This window comes from Rhinatrema bivittatum, chromosome 6 (assembly GCF_901001135.1).
Source record: "Rhinatrema bivittatum chromosome 6, aRhiBiv1.1, whole genome shotgun sequence".
In the NCBI taxonomy this organism is placed as follows: Eukaryota; Metazoa; Chordata; class Amphibia; order Gymnophiona; family Rhinatrematidae; genus Rhinatrema; species Rhinatrema bivittatum.
In genome coordinates, this window is record NC_042620.1 from 190,355,707 (window position 1) to 190,372,161 (window position 16,455).

General features: G+C 40.1%; 1 protein-coding gene across 1 annotated transcript in view; it reads left to right on the top strand.

Annotated features, from left to right (window-relative positions):
• The window catches only part of PARD3B (par-3 family cell polarity regulator beta), a 2,091,605-nt gene that overhangs the window by 1,220,527 nt on the left and 854,623 nt on the right, over positions 1-16,455 (top strand).

The following is a 16,455-nucleotide window of genomic DNA, read 5'->3' on the forward strand; positions in this document are numbered from 1 at the left end:
AATTATATAGTAGTAATATGGTTAGTGATACCATAGTCAAAGCTAAGTTGTACTTTTTCTCTACAAATCTGGGGCTTTCATTTCTCAGACTTTTTAGATTCTATTGGGCTGAAAACTCTCAATTTAGATATGAATAATTTGTATATTTTTTTTTCATTTGCTTTCAAAAATGTGTTTTCCAGATATGTCAATAAACAAGTATAAAACATGTACTCCCACTAAGAGTACACATGTGGAAGTGGCATTCTTTTTTTAGCATGCATAACCACAGCTGTGTGTGCTCTAATGCAACTAGAATGTTGAAAACTGGTGTTCAACAAAATGAAAGGTAATGACATTCTCAGCAAGCTTTCAGACATAATTTTACTAGCGTGTAGACAGATGGACTCAGGACCAATGGGTTATGTTCCTCTGCCAGTAGATGGAGATGGAGCAAGCTAGTGTCACAGTATATATACTCCTGCAGTGACCCTTTGCTGCCAGTATTCTCTGTCTCCAGCAGATGGTGGACATGCATCTTCCTATGGGGATTGCTTCAGATTTTGGAAGGAGAATTTTAAATTGAATAAAGAAAAGTCCCACTCTTCTGCAGTGATACCAAGTGGTCCCTCCTCCAGTTGGGAATTCCTGAGTTGATTTTCATGATCACTCAGATGTGTGCCTTAGTCTGGTAGCTGGGTTTCTCGGCATGGACATAGCTGATTGTACAGCTTAAAGGCAGCTGGTGCAGGAAGCCGAGCGCGGCAGTGACAGCAGATTTCCTCTTCCCCCTGCAGCCGGAGAACATCTCTGTTCTCAGCCGGTAATTGCTGAGCTCAGGTAAGTTTAAAAAAAAAAGAAAGAAGTTTTTACCTTCTGAAACAGAGGCAGTTAGAGTCATTTTAGGACTTCTTCTGGTCTCCATGCTTGTCACACTATTCCAACATTTGTTCCCACTCCCTTTGGGCTTAGAGGAACTGGGCAGCTAGTGGGTTGAGCGGCCCATTGGCCTAGGCCCTGCAGTTAGACTTTTTGCCCGCGCACCATGTGGTAGGCCACGGTGGTATTTTTTGTGTTTCTTTGTGTGTTTTCCTGCCCTCTAGAGTATGTTGGTATGCACAGTGCATCGGCTCTATGCACGCGTTGTGCGCTCAGTTTGAGCACGACCTTTGCATGCATACGTTTTTTATCATGGTGATATGCTCAAGCCTTAGCGCAGAAGTTATGCGTGTGTACTTGTGAGGAGCTTAATTTTTGTGCACATAAATTTTTGAGTGCAAGCCATTTGGATGCACATTCACTGCTGCTGATGGTGCTGGTGAACAAGAAGCTTAAGCATCTTTCTTTCTGTGTTGCCGGTCATATTCGGCCTTTTCAGCCTGACTTGTCCTCTATCATGTCAGTGCTGTTTGGACGCTCAGCGGGAGTTGTCTTCCCTGATTTCTCTAAGCCTGGATCTTCCCATCCTGATGATGTTTCAGTTTCGGCCTTGTCCGGAGGGATGCCAGACCTTGGTACTCCCATCACTGGCTCCTCCGCAGAAGATGGCAGTTTTGTGGGCCCTGCTCAAGTTCCTTCTGGGTTTTGACTGAATCCGACTGCCATTTCTTGGGTGGACTTTTTCCAAGGCTTACAAGCCTTTCTTCAGGCGCAGTCCTCCACTTTGCCCAGTCCTGTCTGGTCGGTCCCTCAGCCAGTGGCTCCACCCTCTTCCAGTCCTATGATTAAATGCCAGGTCTCGACTCAGTTCATGGTGAGTATCCCCAACAGGAGCCTGGATGGCAGTGATGATGAGCCAGATCCTTATTCCCTGGAATATGGGGAAATTTGTCTGGGACTGGAACCGTATTGGACCATGTTACGGTTTTTTCATAGAGATGAACTGCCGGCCCTGATTTCACAGACCTTCAAGAAGCTGGTATTCCTGGTATTGATGCCACGTCGGAGCTGAAGAACAATCGCATTTGGGATTCCTTGCATAAAACCTCTTGTTTTTTTCCCTGTTATGGATGCCATTCAGGAATTGATTGGTCTTGAATGGGACGCCCCAGAGGCAAATTTCAAAGAGGGTTGGACATTGGAAGGCCTGGATCCAGTTGTGAGAGAGTGTTTGCATTTTCCCAAAGTGGTTGCGCTGGTCTGTGCTGTCTCTAAGCAGATGACAATCCATGTGGAGGGAGAAGCAGCCTTGAAGGATGTGCATGATACGAGGATTGAAGCTATTCTTAAGCAAGCCTTTGAGGCGGTCGTAATGACTTGACAGATAGCTTCCTGTTGCATCCTAGTGGCACAATCTTGTCTGCTTCTCTCTCTGGAGGTTGATGATTCTAGAGTGAATTCCAGAATGGTTATGCAGCCCACTGTTGGCTTTTTAGCAAACACAGGCTGTGATTTGGTCTGTATCTCAGCCAGAACAGTGGCTTCAGTGATAGCAGCCATGTTTGGCAAAATTGGTCAGCTGACGAGGCCTCCAAATCTAATCTAACAAAAATGCCTTTTAACGGCTTGCTCTTGTTTGGGAGTGAGTTGGAGAAACTGGCCAGTAAGTGGGGTGAATCTCCGGTTCCTTGGTTGCCAGTGGATAAGAAGCAATTGCAGTGCCCTTTGGTATGAGGGGTTGTCTCTGGGGTTCCAAATGGTTTCATCCCTACAGAGGGTTGGCCTTTCGGTAGGTCTCAGTCCTTTCATCCCAGACAGCCCAAGAGAGAAGCGGGCTCAGGTGGTGATTCTTCCTGAGCTTCCCAATGAAGGTTTGTCAACCCACCTTCAGGAACAAGAGATAGGAGAACACCTCTCTCTCTTTTATCAGAGGTGTGTCGAGATCACATCAGACCAGTGTGTCCTGGAGGTGATATGAGGAGGATATGTGCTGGAATTTCACAGTATTCCTCAGGACATGTTCATGGTGTCTCCTTGCCACTCCCCGCAGAAGAAGCAGGCAGTGAAGTCTACGCTTCAAAGGCTCCTCAGGCTGAGAGCTGTAGTTCCAGTACTCATATCTCAAGAAAGTATGGGGCGATATTCCATTTATTTTGTCGTGCCCAAGAAGGAGGGTTCCTTTATGTACCATCCTGGATCTCAAAATTGTCAACCCTCATTTGAAGGTACTCATTTTCGCATGGAAACCTTTTGCTCTTTGATAATGGCATGCAGTAAGGGGAAATTTCTAACCTCCCTGGATCTGTCCGAGGCCTACCTTCATATTCCCATCCATTTGGAACACCATTTTCTACATTTTGTAGTGCTTGGGTGCTATTATCAGTTTCAGATGCTGCCTTTTGGTCTAGCCACTGCCCCCAGAACATTTTCCAAGGTTATGGTGGTGGTAGCAGTGGCGTTGAGAAGAGAAGGGATCCTGGTGCACCCATACTTGGACAACTGACTGATTCGAGCCATGTCTCAGGAAGAGAACTGCCTGGTGATGCACAAGGTGATCTCTTGTTGCAGGAGCTCTGCTGGGTGGTGAACCCGGCCAAGAGCAGTCTTCATCCATCTCATTCATTAGAGTATCTGGTGGTTCAGTTCCTCACACAAAGTTTTCCTCCTGGAGATTGGGATTCATAAATTAATGTCTCAGGTGCATCAGTTGGTAAACAGTATATGCCCAACAGTGTGGTTCTATCTACAGTTGCTAGGCTTGATGGCGGCAACTCTGGAGGTGGTGCCGTGGGTGAGGGCACATGTGCATCATCTTCAGTGCTCCCTACTGTCTCATTGGAACATGCAGTCTCAGGACTATTCGGTTCGGCTCCACTTGCCAATGGAAATCTGCTTTTGCCTCTAGTGGTGGTTACAGGAGGCTCATCTGAGAAAGGGAGTTTTTGTCCTCCCCGACCTGGTTGGTACTCATGACAGATGCAAATCTCAGGATTGGGGGCTCAATGTCAGGAGCTGACGGCCCAAGGATGTTGGAATGCTGAAGAGTCCCTCTGGAACATCAATTGCCTGGAAGCCAAAGTGGTCCGACTGGCATGCTTGCAGTTCAGCCACAGCAGTCCGTGTGATGTCAGACAATGCGATGATGGTGGCCTACATCAATCACCAGGGAGGAACCAAGGGCAAGCAAGTGTCACAGGAAACAGACCAACTTATGGAATAGGTGGAATAATATCTACAGATGATTTTGGTCTTTCACGTTGCAGGAAAAGACAATGTAAGAGCTTACTTTCTCAGCAGGGATAGTCTAGACCCAGGAGAATGGGTGCTGTAAGCCAAGGCTTTCAGCTGATTGTGGATCGCTAAGGTCTTCCATTCCTAGACCTTATGGCCACTTTTTGTAATGCGAAAGTTCTTTGATTCTTCAGTCGCATAAGCGATCCGTGGTCCCTAGGCATAGATGCTTTCATACAGGTCTGGACAGAAGTCAGGTTGCTTTATGGCTTTCCTCCATGGCACTTGCTGGGCAGGATAATTTGCAAAATTGAAGGCCACAGAGGGTTAGTACTCCTGGATTTTTTGGTGGTCCCTAAGTTCCAACCACTGCGTAGCCTTTCCTTGCAGTTATTGACCTTGAAAACAGTGTTCCTGGTGGCTGTATCTTCTGCGCATCGAATTTCTGAGTTGTCTTGCCAGGAGCCAGGGTGACTCCAGGGGTGTTACAGCTGCCTATTGTTCCATCCTTCTTGCCTAAGATGGTCTTCGAATTTAATTTAAATCAGTCCATTTCCTTACCGTCCCTGGATAAGGTCAGGGATGCTGAGGAGTATCACCTCCTACATCCCTTGGATGTCAAGAGACTTAATGTGCGGCATCTGGAGGTTTCTGAACCTTTCCGGAAGATGGATCACCTGTTTGTCCACCATGGTGGAAGTAAGCAGGGTGCTTCAGCTTTGTGGGCTACAATAGCTCACTGGATTAAGGAGGTGGTCATGGCTGCATATGTGAATGCTGAAAAGCCATGTAAATCATTCTTGCAAACCACATGTACTCATTATGTGGTTTGCAAGAATGCTTTACAAAATGCAGTTTTTCAACATCCAGTCTTAACTATTATCTATAAGTTGAGAGGACATTTTGATTGCAACTCAGCTCAAGTTGTATATGTGATTGTGTCCATGTCAAAATATATATATATAAGACACACACAGCTGCCCTTCAGATCAAGGAGTATTCAACATAAAAGCTGCATCAGGAAAAGTAAAGTGGATTCTCCATTGGTCAAGCACTGGTTAGAAAAAAACACAGTGGAAGATCTACAATTTTTTAAAAATCAAAAACTGTGCAGTCCAAGCGGGTGTGACATTATATCACTACTCAGATGGAGGGAACAATTTTTTATATATGGCATACTATAGACCCCGGAGGGTCTAAATCTCAATATAGAATAGGAGGCATTCTTATAATAGTTTGTTTTTCCCGATTATTTTATTATGGGTTCTCACGCAAAACAATGTTGGATAAGTTTCCGTTTACAGCTATTAATTACTGATGTCATTGGAGAGTATATTCTCATTATGTGGTTTGCAAGAATGCTTTACAAAATGCAGTTTTTCAACATCCAGTCTTACCTATTACCGTTTTGTGCCCAGAAAGGGCGCAAAATGGTAGCTATCTGCTGTTGAATTTAGAGTCATGGGACTTGGCATCTGTGAGCTTCATTTTCAAAGCACTTAAAGAAGAAGCAGTATGAGTGAGAGCTCGGTAAGTTCATATGGATTGGTCTTTTTATTTGTCTCTTTGTTTAATTTTACTTGTTTCTATATCTATTTCATTTAATGAGTTTGTTTTATTTTAGTACACAACTAAGTAATCTTTCTAATGTATAGATTTACAGTGATAATTGTTAGAAGATATATCATATAGCAGCTACAAGCAGTGCAATATCAATGATTGTTCATTTCAGATCCTGAGATGGATAGACAGATACATAGCTTTAAATAACACGGCAAGCAGCGCAAAGGTCCAGCTGTCCTTTGTGAGTCTTTGCTTGGAGTTAGAGTGTTAGGTGTAACTATCTTTATGTCAAAATACTGTTTACTGGTACATTCGGGAGTATTACTGGTTGATATTTTTTATATTTAAGGTATAGGGGATGTGATTTAAATCTAATGCCTTCTGAGGAAGCCACTGGTGTGACGAAACAGAGCTGCCTTTGTTGATGGAGTAAATGGTATCTTGTTAGTGACTGGTTGCTTGGAGCATATGCAAGAAAACCCGAGTGAGCTATCACATTGAAGACTCTTTGTTTTAGCGTTAAGTGAAGATAGAGGGAATAAAAGATCCATAAAGAAGACAGTTGGTTACTGAGTGGTCTGTTGAAAAATATGTAAGACACCTTGAGGGAGCGCTGAAGACTCTTATTTAGCAAAGTTAAAACATTTCAAGTTAATGTTTCCTTTCTAGTTCTTTATATGATATTCTATATATTTCTAAACCATTGTTTATTTAATAACAATAAAACTATGAATTTTATTGGATGCATGACCTGCTTGCCTCATCAGCAAAATTGTTATAGGATAATGTCTTTGAATTATTTCAGTATCACTGTGTATTATTCTAATATTATATTATATTATTATATATATATTATATATATAATATATTACATATATTATATATAATATATCTATATTATATTATTATAATATAGATATATTATAATAATAATATGAAAAAGGAGGAAATTGTATTTCCTCCTTTTTCAGTTCAATGTAAGCCGGCATTATGTGCCTTACGAATGTCGGCAAAGAAAAGCCTATAAATAAATAAATAAATATGTTATAGGGCCTCATTTTCCAAACGTATCGCACGCAGTAAAGGACGTTTCGCAAGCGAAATGTCCCTTTTCGCGTGCGAAAAGGGACATTTAAAAGAAAATCTGATAGGAAAACAGCATTACTTCATTTATGTCGATTCTTCTCTAGGGGTACTATGTGAGTGACCAATCAGAAAATCCCTGAGCTGCTCTGGTTCAAAGAAAACATAATTATTACTTAAGTATTTAACACAACATTTACTAGGGTACTTCAGAACATAATGAGCCTCTAAACTTTGGACCCTCTCTCTCATACTAAGGAATTCCTTCCTACGAAGTTGTGTTAGCTTTACAGTGTCAGGGTAAATCCAAATTTGTGCTCCGTAGAAAAGGGCAAGCCTGTTTCTCAAAAACATTTTCAATACGTGGTTTCAGTCTGAGATAATTGTGAAAGTTACCAGCATAGACTTCCTTTCTTTAATTTCTGAGTCAATGGATAACTCCAAGAGTTCTGAAATGTCCAGAGTATTCCTTCTCACTCCTTCTCCGTCAGTTTCCCTTTGAGGCAAATAATATACCTTAGTGCAGACTGGTAGATTAGATTCTGGTATTTTCAAAATCTCGTTCATATAAGTTTTAAATAATTCAGCTGGAGAAATTCTCCTGATAACTGGGAAGTTAATCACCCTTAAGTTTAAAATTCTCAGGGTGTTTTCCATTTTTTCCATTCTTTTTTCCAAAGCCAATTCCAATTTAATAATATTTTGCTGCAAAGTTTCAACTTTGGATATTCTATCTTCATGATTTTCACATTTTATGTTGAACGTACTAATTAAACTGTTGTTTATCATCGTCTGATTTTTTGCTTCCATTGTTATACTTGCTAGTGATTTCAAGGATGTTTCTGTTGCTTTTAAAGCAGACCACACATTTCCTAAATTAATAAGTTCAGGCTGACCCAAATTAATGCTAACAGTCACCTGGTCCGAAGGATCTTCTCTCACTTCCCCAGATGTCTCCAGTTGCTGTTTAGCTGGCGATGTTCTTTCAGCCTCATCTGGTTTCCCTTGCTGAGGGAACTCTGCCTCTGTAGTGATGCTTCTGATACCAAACAAAGTAACTGCTCTAGTTGTTTTCATCAGTGGGATGGAGAGGATCACCATTCGAGAGTGTAAAACTCTCACCTACATATCCAACCACAATATGTCTTCTTTTGGGTGGAGCAGAGGCCTAGTGAAGGGACCATTGGTCCCTTTACATATGTGCTATTTTACTTTCCTCTTGGCAGCCCACACAACAAGCAGGATCAATATATGTAGCTATTAATTTTCAAAGGCGAACAACATGGGTGGTTTCCCTTTTGAAAGATGACTGCAGTCTACAATGCCTGAAAGTGTGCTCATTACAAATAAAATGGCTGTTAAAAATTGTCCTCCAAATGTGTCACAATTAGTACATGTGACGTTTGGATCCAAAAGGTTATTAAATATGTGCTGAAAAATTAATTTGCTTGTTTATAATGGCATTTAAAATTGAAAAAGTACAAATGGAAAATGTATTTTCTTATTCCCGAGATTGCTCAGTATGAATGCTAAATAGCAGATTTATACGCTAAAGGCTAAAAAGTGAATTTTAAAGGAGTTGCACGTGTAAAAATGAGCACATGCATATTCACGTAAGTGCTATAAATTTATTTATTCATACTTATATGCTAATGCCAATGGCTCTAGGCAGCTTACAATATCACATACATAAAATAGTAGATGCACAACATAAAAATAACAAAACGAGTTCTGCCGCTCAATCTTTGAATAAAATTAAAACATGGAACCTTCTCCATGCATCAGTTGTAAGCAAGTCTGAAAAGATAAGTTATTAGTAACACTTTGAAGGTTTTCCTGCAGATTGTTAACCTCAAAACCTGTGGTAACGATCTACAAGGTAGGCGTTGCCACAGAGAACACCCTTTTGCGTGTCTCAGCTATAATTGTGCATGCCGCACGGATTAAACATCAAAGAGTCCGTGAGGAATTATAAATCCTTAGTAAACAGTTTGCCCAAGGAAATAAGTCCAACGCTAAGAGCTTATGCACCAGCATAGCAATTTTATAAGATTCACATGCTTCTACAGACAGCCAATGGAGATTGAACAAAATTGGGGAAATATAGCCTTCCAGCTCACTTGACCAGCTTTCCTGGCTGCAATTATCACTTGTTCTTTAATATTTAAAAGGTAAAAAGCAAAAAAATAATGTTCATTGGTAGGTTCCCTCTTCTAGGATCCAGAGCTCTGTGAGCTGTCTGTTTCCACCTTTTGCTCCATCTCTGCATTGATCTCAGAGGATAGCAGGGCCTTGCTTATTTGCTGTGCTGCAGCTATGGCCTCAGCATAATTTTCAGTTGCTGGTAAGCCACATGCTTATTTGCATAAATGCTATTTTATAAACCTGACACACAAACTTGCAAGTAGTGGTGCATGAATAAATGTGCTTGTATAAAAAAGGGATGGGCCAGATATATTCTGGGGCAGGGCCAACATTTACATGTATAAGGTGCTATTATATAACCTGCAAAACTGATGCATGTACGGCTGTTACCTGCTAATTATCTGATGTATGTCAGAATAGAATTCTTTATAGACAAATAGTGACTGGGTGAGGGGTCTGGGTAAACGGGGGGTAATACAGGCTGAAGAATCAATGGGATCTTGATGACCTAAAGATAGACTGAACAAACTGGTGGACTAATTGGTAAAACAGGTAATTTCCTTCATGCACACATGTCATTAAATTTGATTATTTCTAAACAAAAAAGCTGACAAGTGCTAAGGAAAATATGCAAGTTAAATTCCCTTGTGTAAATGATTAAAATTAGGAGCACAATATGTGTGCATAACAGCTGTCCACCATGTGGCCAGATAAATTTTGACTTATCCAGCTAACTGATAAAGTAACTCTTTAGCCAGATAAGTAAGATAGACAGTTAACTTGCATTTGATGACTTATCTGGCTATCTTACTTATCTGGCTAAAGAGTGCATTTCTTTTCTTTTTCCGGTTATCATGTTTAGCTGAATATGTCTTAAACAGTTCTACTTAGCTGGATAAGTCACCACAGCACTACTTAGTCAGAATTTTGTCACCACTTAGCCTGATAAGTCAAACTAATCCAACTATGTTTAAATACATGACAAGTATTTTCTTGATATGCGAACATGTTGGGTAGATTTGCATGTATTTTATACAGTGTGCATTCATTTGCATACACACTATAAAATATATAGAATGATGTACAGCTTAATAAGGTGTTCTTTTTAATATTGCATGTACATGAGATGTATGAATAGATTATAGCTAAAAGATGTACAAAATACAATAGCTTATTTACAGTTGCCCTATGAGGAAGGGCTAAGGAAGTTAGGGCTGTTCAGCTTGGAGAAGAAATGACTGAGAGTAGATATGATAGAGGTCTACAAAATCAAAAAAGATGCACAGGTTAATATAAATCAGTTATTTACTCTCTCAGATAATAGGACTAGGAGGCAATCAATGAAGTTAGCAAGTAGCTCATTTAAAACAAATTGAAGAAAATTCTTTTTCACTCAGCACATAGTTAAACTCTGGAATTCATTGCCACAGGATGTGTTTATGGCAGTTAGTGTAACTGAGTTTAAAAAAGGTTTGGATAAGTTCCTAGAGAAAACATTCATAAACTGCTATTAATTAATAAGCAGTATTAGCTTGAGATTTATTTAATGTTTGGGTAATGCCAGGTACTTGTGACTTGGATTAGCAACTGTTGGAAACAGGATACTGGGCTTGATGGACCCTTGCTCTGACCCAGTATGGTATATTTTATGTTCTTATGCAATCACAAAGGATGAGAACACCTAAATATTTCAAATGATTTGATGCCCAACCAAAAGGGAAAACATCTTCCTAGGTATCTTAGAGGCCAGCATCAATCGTCAGTGCTTTCCAATTTATTTAAAATTGATTTTCAAGCCAGCAATTAAATGGAATTGCAAAAATAATTCCCAACTAGAGGTATCTCTTTTTAGGGGCTCCCAAAAAAAAAAAATATTGAGAGTTTTAAGGATTGGTTGCCTTTCACAATCACCAATTCTCTTCAGCTGATCGTAATTTGATAGCCAAAGGCTCTATAGCTAAGATAAATAGAAGCAGCGAAAGTGGGTATCCTTGCCAGATTGCACATTGTAAATTGAACCACTGTGAAGGTACCCCATCTATAGGTATATGAGCAGAGGGAATGTTGTATAAGTTTGTTAGCCATAGCAAAATAGACCCCCAAAACCCTCATTGGTTTAATGCCCAAGCCAAAGAGTCAGAGGCTTTTTCAGGATTAGCTTACTTTTATTGTCTGTTCTGGTTAAGGAAGCTATCAGCCTCTGCACATTGCGCATCCCATGTCTCCTTTCACAAACCCAGTTTGATCTTCCGCAGTGAGCGATAATAATAGATTGATTCTATAGGCAATATTGCTGACAAACTTTTTTATATTAATATTTAACTGTGATAGGTAGAGTTAAGACGCTACCTCTGAGGGGGTCTTTATTCTTTTTCGGTAGAACAATTATCAAAGTTTGATTCATTTCGGGAGAAATAGCACCTGCTGAAAGTGATGCATTGTAAATTGTCCTAAGGGGGGGGGGGGGGGGGTAAAACCTAATATTAAAAAATGTTATAGAATTCCGACCCCAGCCCATCTAAGCCTGCAGCCTACCTAGTTTGAGCCCCTGTATAACTTGATATATTTCCTAATCATGTGTTGGTAAATTAAGCCATTCCAACTTTTCCGACTGTACCTGCATTCACAAAGAGTGTTCAAAAAACTGTTGTTTTTTTACACCATCCATCATTTTATGTCATATAGATATGAAAGTGTTTCGAGAACTGTCTAGTAATGTCCTCAGAAATGACTCGGCTTGCAATTTTTATCTTTCATACCCATAATATATGCCCTGTGTCACCACACTCTAATAAGATTTGCTAAAAGTTTAATTCATTTATACAGTTGATATTTATAGAAATGCAATGATTTTGCTGTTCTTTGAAACAACAAATGATTCAAAGCACCTTTCACCTGCTTCGTCTCCTGTTCTTTTTCCATGGGCAAGGTTTGGACATGCTTAGATTGTGCTACCTTGCGAGATTTAGAATCTCAGTGTTCCTAGGTCTGTTCACTCATGTCACATAGGCTATGATGTGACCCCCTGCATAACAACTTTCCCCGCTTTCCTCAGGAAAGAGGGGGATGTATCAGGAGAAGCATTCTTTGATAAGTAATCTGCCCACTACTTATTCAGATAAGTATGGAAGGTTTCATCCCAAAACAACCCTGGACTAATTTTCCATGAAAATGGTTGGTGGAAAGAGTCCCCCCATCTCTTAATCAAGGATGCCGGGGCATGATCCAAGAAGGATATGGTCCCAATTAGTGAGTCACTGGCCCTAGGAAGCAGTTATTCTGAAAATCAGAACACAAGTACATAAGAAATTGCCATACTGGGATAGACCAAGGGTCCATTAAGCCCAGCATCCTGTTTCCTACATTGGCCAGTCCAGGCTACAAGTACCTGGTAAGAACCCAAACACTAAGTAGATCCCATGCTACTGATGCAATTAATAGCAGTGGCTATTCCCTAAGTAAACTTGATTAATAGCCGTTATTGGACTTCTCCTCCAAGAACTTATCCAAACCTTTTTTGAACCCAGCTACACTAACTTCACTAACTACATCCTCTGGCAACAAATTCCAGAGCTTTATTGTGCGTTGAGTGAAAAAGACTTTTCTCCGATTAGTCTTAAATGTGCTACTTGCTAGCTTCAAGGAATGCCCCCTAGTCCTTCTATTATTTGAAAGTGTAAATAACCAATTCACATCTACTCGTTCAAGACCTCTCATGATCTTAAAGACCTCTATCATACCCCCCCTCAGCCTTCTCTTCTCCAAGCTGAACAGCCCTAACCTCTTCAGCCTTTCCTCATAGGGGAGCTGTTCCATCCCCTTTATCATTTTGGTTGCCCATCTCTGTACCTTCTCCATCGCAACTATATCTTTTTTGAGATGCGGGGACCAGAATTGTACACAGTATTCAAGGTGTGGTCTCACCATGGAGCGATATAGAGGCATTATGACATTTTCCGTTTTATTAACCATTCTCTTCCTAATAATTCCTAACATTCTGTTTGCTTTTTTGACTGCTGCAGCACACTGAGCTGACGATTTTAAAGTATTATCCACTATGATGCCTAGATCTTTTTCCTGGGTGGTAGCTCCTAATACGGAACCCAACATTGTGTAACTACAGAAAGGGTTATTTTTCCCTATATGCAAAACCTTGCACTTGTTCACATTAAATTTCATCTGCCATTTGGATGCCCAATCTTCCAGTCTTGCAAGGTCCTCCTGTAATATATCATAGTCTGCTTGTGATTTAACTACTCTGAATAATTTTGTATCATCTGCAAATTTGATAACGTCACTCACCGTATTCCTTTCCAGATCATTTATATATATATTGAAAAGCACCGGTCCAAGTACAGATCCCTGAGGCACTCCACTGTTTACCCTTTTCCACTGAGAAAATTGACCATTTAATCCTATTCTCTGTTTCCTGTCTTTTAGCCAGTTTGTAATCCACGAAAGGACATCGCCTCCTATCCCATGACTTTTTAGTTTTCGTAGAAGCCTCTCATGAGGGACTTTGTCAAACGCCTTCTGAAAATCCAATTACACTACATCTACCGATCCCCCATTATCCACTTCTCTGTTGCTTGCCAGTCATAGCCTCCTGTAAATCTGTGTGGCAAAGCGCACGTGAGACTTCAAGTAGCCCGGAAGGTAAGGAGCCCAATCTGTATCAAATTTATCTTGGTGGCTCGGAGCTAACTTGAAGATTGTGCATGATACTTCAGGAGCATTAGCTCCATGTGACAACTGGCTCATTACAGTGCGTAACCAGAAGTCATCGTGAATGTTTTTAACTGTACATTGCTTCGTGCTTTTTACATAAGCGATTAACCTATTTTAACAAAGAAAAATGATATGCTCTTCTACATATGTTATTTTGTGTGTGCTCATTTAGGTGTAAATTGTAACATTTACTTTCAGTGGACCTCCCATAGGGTCTGCCCAAAACCCCTCTTCCACAAAGATCAAGAGGCCAACGTGCACTGATCTCCCCTCACCCGTTTCTCCCCCCCCCCCCCCCCCCCAACATCAAGAATAAGTAGGCCTGGATGCCCTCATCAACCCCCACTCCCAGACACCAAGATCAATGAACCTGAACCTGATCCCCTCCCTTCCTTTCTTCCCCTCCCAAATCAGGTGTCCCCATCTACCTACCCCTTCCAACAATGCCAAAAATAAGATGGGAGCAAGAGATAGCACAACTCCTACCTGTCCTGCTGCTACTAAGATCCTGAATGTGCCTGCTGAGCTCTCATGGTCCTTTGTTCCACAAACATAACATCTTTTTAGTGTGTGTTTTTAGTGCATAATCCTCTTAATCAGAAAATAAAACAAAACTGGGAAAATAAGCACTAACAAATGTAACATTAGCTATATGTTTTAAATAAGCTATTGTATTTTGTACCTCTCAGCTATAATCTTTTCATACATCTTGTATGCCTGCAAGATTAAAAAGAACACCTTATTAAGCTGTATATCATTTATTTATTTAGGTTTAGCTCACTTGATGTCTTCTGCACATTGGCACAGAAATAGCAGTGATTGTTTTTGACTTATTTACCCAAACACATTCCTGGGTAGTTTTACCTTTTAATTTTTTCTTCACTTTTGTTCACTGTTAGCATACAGTAGTAGAGCAATTTTGAAACACCATTTAACTGGTACTTCCCCAGGCAAATAGGCTATCGGAAAACTGCTCACCCTGTATGCCTGTAAAAGAACATGCAGGGATCAAAATCATACATAATTTTACCCACAGGAAAAGTAGGCGGGCCCAGAGTTAGGATTAGGATGGGATAATCAACAATAAATGCAGTTTTGCATTTTCAAATCTAAGCACATTATTTTGAATGGAAAACATATTTGCAACAAAAGCAGGCGCAGATCTCTGCATTTACTTTTTCCGTAGGTTGTTTTCAAAGGGAAAGAATGTGTTTACTTTCCTTTTCAAAATTTTTGCAAAGTCATACCCACAGCCTGAAGACTAAATACAATTTTGTCAAGTAGGGAAAGGAAGAGAAGACAAAGAGATTGAAAAGCGTCTGTGGCAGCACAGCAGCTGGGTTTAAATGGGGCCCACTAGGTAGACACAAGTGATCCCTGAGAGGAACATTTTTAAATTGACAGTGATGCGTGCAAACCCATAAGTACTTTGTAGCTGCAAGCCAGTTTTCACAGGGAAAGCTTTCCCTTTCATGGCGAGAATCACAGGGGTAGAAGAACTTCTAGAGTTTGAAGGTGCAGACATCTCTCCAGGAAGTACTTGCAGGGAGTTAAAAATAATTCCCTGCCTGTACTTTTCCAAGATGGCCCCACCACTATTCCCTTTTTCCTGTGGGGAAAAGTACACGCAGTGAAAACATGCATGCCTTTCCCCACAGGGGGTGGAATAGGGATGGAGTAGTTGTAAATGGGTCTTTTTCCACTGATAAATATTTTTTTGCCTTTACATGTCCATGACAGCTGTTACAGGGATTAGGATAAGTATAATTACTCTGGGGGTCAATATTCAGCTGCTGAGCAGCCCAGTTAAGTTAGCTGGATTCACCTATCTGGCTAACTTAATCTAGATATTCAGCAGCATAGCTGCACCGCTGAATATACCCAGCTATCTTAAAATTAGCCAAATAGGTACATCTGGCTAACTTTAGACCTGCCCTACAGCGCGGCCAGAGTTAGCCATTTAGGCTAACTGGGTAACTCCAGTCCTCCTGGAAATGCCTGCTGTCCACCTCCACTACTGTAATGTAGTCTGATAAAGAATTTTAAAATTGCGGTTTGGCTATTTAGATGGAAAACTTTTCAGTTATCCATCTAAATGGCTTTTGAATATCTACCCCCTTTTTTTTTATTTCTTTAACTTTTCTTTTAATGCTTCTTAATATTCAGTTTTCAAAGTACAAGTACTGTATGTCTTCCAAAATGTTGATGGAAGAATGTATTACTTTTTTTTATTATTTATTCACAAATTTCCTTTTTTTGTCATCTTGCAGAGTTTTTATATGTATTCAAATATAAAGTGAGTATTCAGAATTATTGACCTGACATCACACCCGTTTTGTTTTCATACTTCGGATATGTTACGGAATTACTAGCAAAGATTTCTCTTGCTACCTAATATAGCAACAGTACATTGACTGACTAATCAAGAACGATGTGCATGATAAAGTGATAAGAGCTTTCAAAACCTCCAAAGAGTTATGTTTTGTTATATATGAATTGAAAATTAGAAAGATAAAAACTGTACTTATCTGGATGTTTTTGTTCTTATTGTTTACTGAATTATTGGTAACAAAGTTATCCTACAGAGCTGTTCTAAAAATTAAACTTAAAAACTATTTATGCTCCTAGAATTATTGAAGTATGCCTTTCCAATGTAATTAGTTTTAGATGTATATCAACTAACCTACATTTTTAGAGACATATTTGGCCTTGCAGAATCATTGTCTTGCAGTAGTTGTGTATTATAATGGTAAAGTTTTGTACTCAAGAGAAAAAGATAGTCATTTACTTCAAGTAAAAGAACCAGTACTTTGATCAGAAGTGGCTTAGACCAGAGGTTCCGAAACC